This window comes from Rhyacophila brunnea, unplaced genomic scaffold (assembly GCF_057557595.1).
Source record: "Rhyacophila brunnea isolate RB1 unplaced genomic scaffold, BYU_Rbru_1.0 scaffold_62, whole genome shotgun sequence".
Lineage (NCBI taxonomy): Eukaryota > Metazoa > Arthropoda > Insecta > Trichoptera > Rhyacophilidae > Rhyacophila > Rhyacophila brunnea.
This window is the reverse complement of record NW_028233299.1, coordinates 2,168,862-2,181,573: the sequence shown is the minus strand read 5'-3', so window position 1 is coordinate 2,181,573 and position 12,712 is coordinate 2,168,862. Positions and strand designations below refer to the sequence as shown.

The window sequence follows — 12,712 nt, the reverse complement described above, 5'->3', positions numbered from 1 at the left end:
CGAGTTTTTTATACATAAAGCCTTCGATATTTTATTTATATATAATGATGTTTTTTAAACTATGTATTTTATGGCAAGATAATGCATGATATACATCGAATGCTGTTTAAAAATTTATATCATCATAATAGTTTTCCAATGTTAAATGGTTTTGATATATTTGATTTCGTTAGGTGGTTTTAGTGATGAATAATGAGGTTATTAGAATTATCACTGAAATATTTTTTTAAATGTAATTAAAACATATATATTCGGACTCCATGTCGCGTATGTCGTAAACAGGAACTCGTCTGTTAGATTGAATGAATATAGTAATTATATGATATCAGAAATATTTTTGTGATTAAAATGAAATTAACTTTGTCTAAACTAATTGCAAATATATTAAATATTCTTCATAATTTTAAATTTTATTTATGGGTTAATTTTTGATTTGACTTTTATATTTTGTCAAACTGATTGTGTGATACAATAATTGGATTAAACTTCATCAATACTTTTTACTTTCTTTTCTCTGCTAAATCTTCATCAATGCCCCTTCTTCTCACAATACATATTGGTTAAAGAGTTTCCACCTTATAATATTAATCACATAAGACTTAAACTGTTGTTGTATTTATGCCAATAAGTGGCCTTTAAGACGATATTCTTTTATAAAGGCATTCTAATGTTGCTTTAGGTCTTAAAAAACACAAAAAACGGTATGTTTATATTTTTTGAAGCTTATAGTAAATTGGAGTTTATTATAATACACTTAAAAATTTTCAGAAAACAGGATTATCCTATTAATTATTTTTAACGAGACTAAAATGCTGATATTTGTTTTTTATATATTTACAAACTATTAAAAAACCGGATTTGTTAATATTTATAAGCTATCAAGTATAATTTTAAATTTGAAATAAAAAAATTACGGTTAGAACGTATGCTAAAAACAACAATGATGATATTTTTTTTATTTTTTTAATGAAGATTCGGATCGCGGAGATAAAAATCCTGTAATTATGAAAGCAATTTTTGAACAAATGGAATCATTAATAGCTAGGATTTATGTTGAAATCTCACAAATCTTTAAGGTGTTTTCACATCAATCTTTGTTTTTAGCACCATTTAAAAACCCAGTAAAGACTGGATGAGGTTTCCCAGGCCGGGCCAGAAATTCTGGATGAAACTGGACACCAATAAAAAAGGGATGATCGGGAATTTCAAGTATTTCCATACGCCTTCCGGAAGAATCCTTTCCCGTAAAAACCATTCCATTTTTTTCAACAATTTTTCTATATTCGAGATTAACTTCATATCGATGTCTATGTCTTTCCGCAATCTCGTATTTTCCATAAATTTGGCTAGCAAGTGAATCCTCGTTTATTAAAACCCTTTTCGATCCCAGTTGCATTTTCCCTTTAATATCCGATGAATTGGGATTATTTAATAGCCGATCAAGATTATTATTTAGCCGTTGGTTGATTTCGAAAGCATTTATAGTATTTTTAAAATCTATTGACGACTTTTTGTACTGTGTTTTTTTGCAATTTTCGTCATATTCGATACTATTTTTTCTTTCTGTTGTTTTTATCTTATCGTTAATGAGCATTATGACATGGGAATCATTTTCATTTCCGAATTCCTGTGATGTTGCGTTTGTGATTCCCCCAACGTTTCTACAAAACTCAATAACGGCACATTGAAATCCCAAACAAATACCCAAGAATGGAATTTTATTTTCGCGTGCAAATTGTATTCCATTAATTTTTCCTTGAATTCCGCGTGAACCGAAGCCACCTGGTACAAGAATTCCGTTACATCCTTTTAAAATATTTTCTTTTTGATCATTTTCATATTCTTCGCACATTTCTATACTTGTATCGTTATTTTTATTTTCCAAGATTTCTGAATCCACCCATAAAATATCCAGTTTTATTTTTAAGGCAGCTGCAGAGAATAGAAGGGCGTTTTCGAGAGATAGATAACAATCGGGATTTGTTAAATATTTACCTATAATGGCAATTTTTACTATATGTTCATAATTTCCCCCCAAAGTATCGAATTTTTCAAGTGTTTTATTTGATGGATATTCATAGTATGGTGTTATTTGAAAAGGTTCAACCATATTGCTTTCTAAACACTTCCTTTTATAGTGGGATTCTTGGTTTTCAGATCTAATCTCCACCTTTGAACCTCTTTTAGATTCTTTAATTGGTTGTGAATTTCCCAATTCTTTAATATTTGGGGTATATTTATCATAACTATTATCGAATTGGCAACTATAAGACTTTTCTCCATTAGTTATACGCGGTTTTACGCCAATATTCATTATATTTTCATGAGAGTGGGTATATTCGAAATAATTCTTATCGATACCAAGGGCTTTTGTAATTTCAGCCCCAAATCCTTGTTCTTCCAAAAAACTTGGAACATCAAAAACCGAATTAAGAGTGGGAACACAAAAAATACGATTTATAGGAACTTCACAGAATAAAGAAATCTTTTCAGCTGCTGATTTTTGTAAATAACGTGGATCATCATCGTTTTTGATATGATCACTTTCAATAAAAGATTGTTGATGATCCTTTTTTTCTTTGTCGATTCTTGCAATAATTATATCGGGCTTTAATCCTAGACTAGAAGCTGTCTTTACGCTATTTTGAACCGGTTTTGTTTTTTGTTCCCCGTTTAAAACAGGAATATATTCAACCCCTATTACTAGAAAACGAGATGGATTTTTTAATTTGAGTTGGCGCAGAGATTCTGTAAAAAGGTGGCTTTCTATGTCTCCTATAGTCCCACCGAGCTCAATTATACAAACTTCTATTTCCTTATCAATGCTACAGTCACATTGATATGGCTTATTGCTTTTTATAAATTCTGATGTTTTTTCTATTTTTTTAGTAATACAATTTTGTGTTTGATTTTCATGCCAACCACCACATTTTAACGTGTTTTTGTCTTCTGAATACTCATCATTTGTTTCTAATTCTTCATCTATACATTCAATTTTTTTAATTTCTTCTGATTCGATTGTTAAATTCCTTTTGTTTAACGAAAGATTTGTAGAATCAAAGGTATTTTCATGTTTCTCGCCACACAGTGCCTTTTTTCCATGTGCAACATCGCAAATCCATTCTATCACCAAATCAGTGAGATGTGGAACATATTGGACAGTTTTTCCGAGATAAAACCCGGTTCTTTCACGGAATATCAAACTGTTATAAACTTTTCCACTCGTTATATTATTATCCCATTTTAAATCTATATCAAGAAATCTTTCGTAATTTCCCAAATCTAAATCTACTTCTGTTCCGTCTGAAAGAACAAAAACTTCTCCGTGATCGTTCGGAGTTAAATTCCCAGCATCTGTATTGAGATAAGGATCTATTTTTATAATTGATATTTTAAATGGTGTAATATATTCTGCCAAATCGGGAATTGAACTGTTTATACTATTATCTAAATTAGAAATTATTATATTACTATTATTTATATGATCATCTAAGTTTGGAATTAGACTTTTATCATTACCATCGAAATTAGAAATTATAATCTTATTATTGCCATTTAAATTAGAAATTATGTTTATATGCTCTGAAAAAGAAGAGTCTAAAGGTTTACTATTTGAATCACAGATATTTTCAAATCTATTGTTTTCATCCATAAAAGAACCGCATTTTTCTTCCAGATTAAGTAAAATTGCGTCACGTTTGCTAACATTCACCTTGCCATTTTCAGTACATTTTATATTTTTCAAATTACTTTCTATCTTCTTTGAGTAAATGGAATTTTCTTTTGGGTACACTTTTAAATTACAATTGCATTCTCTTTTGGGTTTCATCTTCTTTGACTGCAAAATAGCTGCCGTTGAAGATGCAATAACACCCTTTCCAACCGATGACAACACGCCGCCTGTTACCACGATATAATACATTTTTGGAAGGGATAGATGAAAAATATTATAAATTCTTAATTATTAAATATTGATCATTTTTAAATGAATTTTTTTTGTTTTAATCATTCCGATCAAAAAATATTTTATATTAGATATTATTAATTGTTTAAAAATCTTATCGCTGTTTCTTTCTTATAAAAAAAATTGATTAAAACACCCATGAAAACCTTTAAAAAATATTTTTGAGATTGATATTGTTCTGTTTTATATCCCATATTTTAATTTATTTCGTTTAAATTCATATTTCTAAACTTAATAAATATTTTACATTAAAATTGTAGTATAAATATTGTTATGTAATTTAAACACATACTTTAATTTATTTCCCGTTGATTAGTATTTCTAAATATTGATAAATGTTTTGATTTATAATCGTTAGTAATATTTTAATTTATTGAATATTGCACATTGATTATTATTTGTAAATATAAATAAAGACTTTAATTTTACTATATTTATTTATGGGTTAAGTTCCTTTCTATCAATTTTATCTATTTGAAAGTGGTCAGCCCATTAGGAATATTCCACAACTCCTTGATATATCTTTTGACACCTTCCTCTGATCTATCTTCATCATCTGCTCTTTTTCTCTCAAATGAGATGAGTTCAAGTGTATTGCAAAGTGTGAGAACTTGTATGTATGCTTCTACTTCGTCCATAATTCTCAACCACTTAACATATTTTTTTGCTTGAATTTTATATTTAAGATTACATATCGTTTTTTATATAATTTAATTTATTGTGCATTCAATTTATATAATTGCATGTTTATATAATTTTACATTTAAATTCAATATTTTAGTATCGTTCTGCAATAATATCATATTTTTGAAATTATTGCGCATGTAAAATGATCTGACTTCACAGAATATATGATGATTTTACATTAGAGTTAAAATTCAGGTGTTTTCTTGTCGTATTTTATCAATAAATAGATTCATATGATTTAATGACCGTTGTGAAAATACGACCTGCTAGCATCTGAGCTGTCATTAATATACAAGTGAAAGACGAGAATTATCCCAAATGTTAAAACAGAGGATCGTGTGGTGACACAATTTCATAAAAGATCCCTGAACGAACTAACCAGATCGATGCATATATACAAACCTTGTGATTGAGAAAAACCCTTGAATTAATAGATTTCGAAAGGTGGAGAGGTACTGAAAAAGACTTACGAGAGGAGAAGATAGCCGAAAGTATAAATAAGCTGTGCGCGCAGGGAATCAAGCAAGTTGTGCTCGAGAACAAAAACTAAAATTACAACTACAAATTTAGCCCATAAATAAAAAATAATTTTATGACTGTTGTGCAAATGTAACAAAGATATATCTATGACATAAAAACCTGTTATCCAGTTTTATGAATTTATAAACATACACTATTTTATTCAGTATTATTTCACAAAAAAATCTAGTTCTTTTTCAATTCATTAATTACAATAGAAAATTAATAATTGGATATGACTTTTGGTTTTAAAGATGAATATAAACAGGATTATGCATTTGCATATATATAAAAATGTTTTTACTTTTGCCGTATAATTCAAAATATGCTCCCAATTTCTCTTAGATTAATAATTTACTTTTTTATAGGTAAATTTAAAATCTGAATTGCTTTTATAAAATATGCTGATTTAATACCCTTCTAATCAAAAAGACATTTTTAGTTGTTCTTATTTTTATATTCAATCTTAGAACAGTTTTTCATGAATAAACCAACAACTAGTTTTAATTTTTTTTAATTATTTTGGGTATTATGGCTCTTGTAACTTTTCATTAAATGATAATCTTAAATATACTTTGTTATTTATGTCTTTTTATTTATGGGTTAATTTGGAATTGTGATTTCAGATTTTTTCTTAAAGATTAACTTTATTTGTTTCTGTAGATGCATTATATCAATACGCTTGGCTATATCCTCTTCTCTTACATCCTCTTAAATCCATCTTTTTTTAATACCTATTAGTTCAAGGGTTTTCCCAATCCTACAGGCTGAATGAATGCCTCGATTTGATTTGTGACTTCGATTTCTTTCTTCAACTACATGCCAATCCGTTATCACAACCCACATGATATGAAATATAATATTGCATTTGTCATACACTTTTAAATATAAGAGAATTCAGATTTTCAATCTATAAAAAAAAAATTCGTTATTTTTTTATCTAAAGAATCAATCATCTGTGAATATGCTATCTCAATCTAAAAATGAAAAAAATATTTTATCATTTAGTTATCACGCAATCAATATATTTTATATTACGTTTTACAGAAAATTTCTGAAATTTTACTGTTTCTCATTTTTTTATTCTAAAAACTTGGTTGATTCCTTCACTTTTCGTGAATATAACAGTTTTCTAATATCAATATGTAATTCGCTTTAAATGACAAAATATAGTAAAATTAAGCATAAAAAGAAAAAAATTTGAAAATTTTTGAATGATAAGGAATTCGATAGGCGATTTTTCGTGATATCTATAAAAAGTATAAAAGAATTTCCTGATTTACTAAGCGATTGATAAAATACATCAACATAAATTATATATTATTTTAACTTTAATCTATGTTTAAATCTAAATAATTTTATTTTATTATTATTGTCTAATATTTAGAAAAAAACGAGCTTTAATTGTGTTTTCCTTTGAAAATCAAAAAAATCATTTAATTAGAGTTAATTCGGATATTTTAGTCTTAAAAATTTAATTTTTTTTACACAACACGATCGCATATTTTATGTGAACCCTTAATATAATATTTTTAAAGTTCTAGAGACCCCAATCTTATATTTTTTATATTTTTAAATGATTTTAAAACATAATATACAACTGTATTTATAATTATTTCATTTATTTTCATTCTTTTGGCATAATATTTTATCTAAAATTTTGCTTTAAATGCATATTACACATTATAAATTTGCGGTATAAGATTAATAACATGGCAGCCTACATATTATTTTTACTTTTATTATTTTCATTTTAATATTCCGCAAAGAAAATATGATATCTCAACGTCTATTAAATAACTTATTTGATATGAGAGGTTTTTGACGATATAAATAAACGAAATAAAGTTAAAATGAATATTTATTTATAAAATGAATTACTTCGAAGTTTTATTATGTGTTTTAGCCGTCAAAAAAAGCATTGAAATAAAATTCTTTACGATCAATTTTGGGTACGTAAATACCAAAAAAGCAAATTGGTCTCATAAAAATTCAAAATAAATAATGTAAAAATACATTGTAAAGATGATTAAATAAAATTTATTTATCTTCAATGTATTCATCATTTGGTATATAATGTTAAGAAATTGTATGATGGCATCACGTTGGAATTCAAAAATAGAATAAAAGATATATATGGTCAAGTCGACGTATTTAGAAATGACTATGGTTGTTTTCAATAACATATCATATTTGAATTCAAAAGAAAAGTAGTTATGATTATATAATTTTCGTGCTTCACATATTTAATTATATTATATCTTCACATCAACCAAAACTATGAATGAAGAAAGATTCTAATCGTGAACTAACATCTATTTGGTGTTTATGCAGAAAAAAAACGTGACTGTGGTGTTTATTGCAGTTCAAAGGTGCGGTTCGTAACTTGAACATGGTTTTTATCTGGAATAAAAAAAATAATTCACATAGCAGCATATTTTTGAGTAGTCTACTTTGGTAATTTTTATGTTGTATAGAATATAGTGAATAGTTTCAACATAAATATGCATATTTGGATCTAACTAAGACAACCATCGCATAAAAACACTAGAACAAAATATATTGTTGATTTATTTATCAAAAACAAATTTGTTTAAAACTTTACCCTTATAAATTTACTTATAAACATGAAAGAATTAAATATATGTTGTTTATAATTTTTAAATGGTATGTTAAAAATATTTTCGCATTTTTTTGATTGGTTGAATATTATGCAAACTACCCCATCGCTTATATTCAATTTAATAGCTGTGGGATCATCAAACAATAATTGAATTATCAAATAAATACGATAAAATACGAAGAGGATACTACGTAGAATCTTGCAGCTTAAAATATAATAAATAAGATTGCAAAAGGGATCCTATTAACACAATACCGATTTATAGATTTAAAAAAAGAAAAAATGATTGAAAAATCAGAAAAAAGAGTTGATTACGAATCTAAAATTACATGTATAAATACTTAAATTTATATATAATCAAATTTTTTTGGGTAATTATGATATAACCACTGTGATTAATAACAAATTCATCAAAAAACAACGTGTGAACCTGTATATAAAACAGAAATTGCACCAATGTATCATTTCGCGGGGCGTTCAATTTATTTTAGACTAATTGAACAAATTTATATAATTTTCTTATATTTATGTTTCATATGCGCAAAAACATGCTCTTCGTATAATTTAATGTTCTAAATATATTTGGTGTTTTATGGATAAGTTTATACCCTATCAAGATCTACATTATCAGTGAAAATTGTATTGCTTTTTAAAAGTATATGCATATATCTAAGCGTATAATAGAATCGTTTGGTTTTCTGTAACTACTTCTTCATTTCCTTTCTTTTCAATTTTCTTCTTTTTTTTGATCCCAAGGATTACTTTTTTTCGCTAAAATTATCTAACAATATACTTATATATTCTATAATTGAACTAAATTATATTCATATATATTCTTTATTAATGTGTCTAAGAATTATTAGTAAATTTTAAAACATACTTTTTCGTTATAGAGGGATCATATTTTTCTGATGTGATCTAAAATATAATAAATTTAAAAGCAAATTTTGAAGCTATTATCTTTATTTTCAAGATTCTTAAAGACAAAAATAATCACAAATGGACCAGATTTAATTTTCTTTTTTATTTAATAATCCAAAAATGTCAACTCAAAGATTTTAATTGTTTTTAAGCCTTTATCGAGTATTATACCGTAAATATGATTTTCTCTATTTGTAATTCGATTTTTTTATTTATATTTTCCTTTGAATGTTATTGAAATAATTTAAATCATTGTAAGCTTTTTTAACACAATTCATTATTTTGAGAGCTTTCAAAGTTCAATAAGATGCTTAAATTCCTTAAAAAAAATGTATTTACTATTAAATTTCCCTCTCATGGTAGAATTATCAACATGAATGTTCATAGAATGCACAATTCGAATGCTCTACACACAAAGGCATATTATAATTACCAAACGGTTAATTAATTTACAATCCCTAAATTCGGGATAAAACACTGATAGCTCTTCCCACAGTTTAAGAAATCTTTGGGTTTTAAACATAAACTTGATCGAGGAACTATAAAATGTTGAATAAATTCACGAACGCAAGTTTATGCTATCGGGACATTATTGGCATGGTCTAGATGTTTCTCTGTAGCGATGAACTTATTGAGTGATAAAATCAAAATGGTTAATTTCCCAGATGCATTTTATTAGTAGATAAATAGTAATTTTTATTATTTTCTATTTAATAGGCCATATGTTATAAAATACTTGATACTATGGCATTTTGCAGGATACAAAAATAACCAACCACTCAAGTTTACATCGATTACCATTTCACATGCATAAAATGCTTTCGATGCAAGACATACATTTGTGATTCGTCATTATTAGCATTTTATAGATTCATTTTGCTTTATCAATAATATTTCGAATCTTTTTGTTTTGTGCATTCAATAATATGCTCATAATTTTGAATTATCATATATAAATGTTTTTGAACTTCCTGTATCTTAATATTTGAGAATCTTATGTAAATTTTCAAGCATTGAATCTTAATTATAGGTTTTTTAATATTTTTTTTATTTACCAGAATCGCATATTATAATATTTTTTAAATCATTTTTATATATTAGAATTTTATATAGTCTTTTTTACTTAATATGTATTTTTAAACCGAAAGTATAGCTTTTTATTCCTAGTATATAATATTTAAAATTTCTATAAACAGTTAATATTTAATCATATTGTTAATTCGAATTATAATAATCCAATTTCTTTTTATCTGCATAACTAAATTTCTTATTTGCATCGCACAATACTTCTACCATTATTATGATAGATAGATGCAAATGGGTTTTTAACAATCCACTATTCATACTTCGAAAAAAAATTCATTCTTCATGATTTTAAAAACTATAATGAGCGTCGAATATTTGCTAATTTTCATTATCACTTATTTGTATAATTAAAAAATAAACTATGTTTTATTGATCCCGTATATTGTTTTATATGTTAAAACCATTTTCTTTAGATTAATTATTCTTACCAATTATTTATAAAAGAAATTATACTTTTGAGACTGTGCTTTTATTTATTTTGCCTTATAAATTCCACAGATTAAAAATTTTAAGATTGGTTAGATTATCATTAATCTATAATTTATTGATGTGTTCTCAAATCGCCAAATATATCGATGTTATTCGGCTTATAAACACTTTTATGCTGTTTACTTATTAAAATTTCTGTAAATAACCTTGTTTATATATATAATTTCCTTTGACTTTATTTTCGTCAGCGAACTAATAAAATAATAGGTTTTCTTTATTATAACAACAGAATAAGTCGTCTTTTAGAGATTTTTGATTTATTCAAAATATTATATATATGATAAAATGTTTATTACAATGTTTTAGCTTATTGTTTTAGATCTCATATTTTCCATAATTCTGTGGTTTCTGCCCTATAAACCATAAAAGAAAATCAGTTCTATAATGTTTTTTCCCCTAATAACTCAAATGTTGTGTTATTATGATTTTATAAATCATGAAATTTATAATTGACATTCATTTAAAATAATTGGGTTTTATTTGAGCATATATTTATATGTCTGCATTTTCGGCCATCTATATTTTTAGTGTCTATACATTGTTTACGGCACAGATAAATCTGTTTTTACTTCTTTCTCTAAAAAAATTATCCTCCTATGCCGGTAATACCCCATTCCATATTTTATAAAGATATAAAATATCCATTTGATTCAAACAATAATATGACACACGAAAATATTTTGCAAATTTGATCTAGATAGTATTTCTGTGGTTTAACTTAATTCCTAAACTATAACATTTTTTTTTAAATTAAATATAATTGAAAAAATAACTATAAAAATTTTCTGGTTTAAGCTATCCTTCTAGTAGTATATATAATTTCTTCTGTATTCTATCATTTTTGTAAATTGATATGTTATATTGAAAAACACAATTATTCTTTTTTTAATATAATTAGATAACCTTTATTTAGAGATCTAAGATATATTTTGAATATTAAAAACTGCCGTAACAGGCTTAAAAACCATTAAACTAAATATGTTTTTTGTTATTTTGCATTTTCTTCTATTGTATCGTTATTTTCGGTATTTAGACTATATATTTTCAAAGAGTAGAAATTTAATAGACTATATGTGCTAAAATCATTGTTTTTTGTGGCTTTTAATCCATACTTCAAGGCTTATTTATTATTTTTTACTTCTTAATTAGAAAAACATATGATGATTTTCTTGCTATTATTTAATTTAAAAATAAGTGTTATTTATTCCTAGGGTATAAATTTCTATTGATCAGAGCTCGTATAAGACTGGTTAAGATGAAAAATATAATATTTTAATCATTGTTATAATTTACGAAATATGCTTTTGTGCGTGGTTATACATAATATATATTGAATATTTTTGCAAAGATACCGATTTACATTTATCAGACGCTGGTAATTTTTTTATATGGCATTTTTTGATGGTTCCTTATAAATCTTTTGATTTTTATCATTTAAAAGAGATGGCCTATTGAAATTATTTTTAGTAACTTCATTAATTTTCTTGCAAGCAAATTTGATATAATTTATAGTTTCTTGTCCTATGTTTTCCTTTGGAATTTTATTTTCTAACTCGAAACAAACATTATGTGTTTATAGGATTTATTGAGCTTATTGTCACGATTACATATTTTATTGTGCCATTTTACCTCGAATATGCTTTTTTTTTGTATGTTTCTTAAATTGGTGGTCTAATACGCCAAAACATTTTTGTGAATTGTTATCCAATAAAATTCCCATCTTGCACTTTAATAACTGTATTTATGATTCTAAGGTTTAAAAAACGGAAGTAAGAAATATTTTAAATATGACAAAATATTATGTATTAATGACGATATGCTAATGTTCTTCAATGTATAAATTTTATCCCAACGTATAAGACATTTTTGTGATACTTTTAGAATTCTGGCTCATTTTTTCGCTGCGATATGAATTTGAAGCGTGGATATTCTAGAATTTACTTTACACGGGCTTTTAAGTTTTATTCTGTCCGATGTGCAAGTTGAATTTTTTTTCTGATCATTATAACGATTAAGTTTCCTGGAATTGTAGTTTGATTTTAAAATTAACGATTCCATAGACAACGTGCACTTTAATGAGCTTTTATATTTCCAAAAATTATCGTTTACTTTTGACATAATATTTATTATGTTGAAAGTTCTTTTAACTCGTGTATAAAAATGTAATAATCTGTGGTTAATCATATAAATATTCGCGTATATCAATTAAAAACTAATTAATTACTTTATTTTATAAGAACAAAAAATACATAAACCTAATATTTCCTAGAGAACATAAAAGGGGTAGTTGAAATATTTTATATTTTTATATTTTTTAAATTAATACTAAGCAAACGGAATCTTTTGAATTATTTAATATCGAATATAAATTAAATAAAACCGATTATATAATTGCTCAGGAATTTCCGAAATAGAATGCGAGT

General features: G+C 25.6%; 1 pseudogene; it reads right to left on the bottom strand.

Annotated features, from left to right (window-relative positions):
• Positions 1-2,704: 2,704 nt before the first annotated feature.
• LOC147065039 (CTP synthase pseudogene) lies at positions 2,705-3,922 on the bottom strand (annotated as a pseudogene).
• Positions 3,923-12,712: the final 8,790 nt, after the last annotated feature.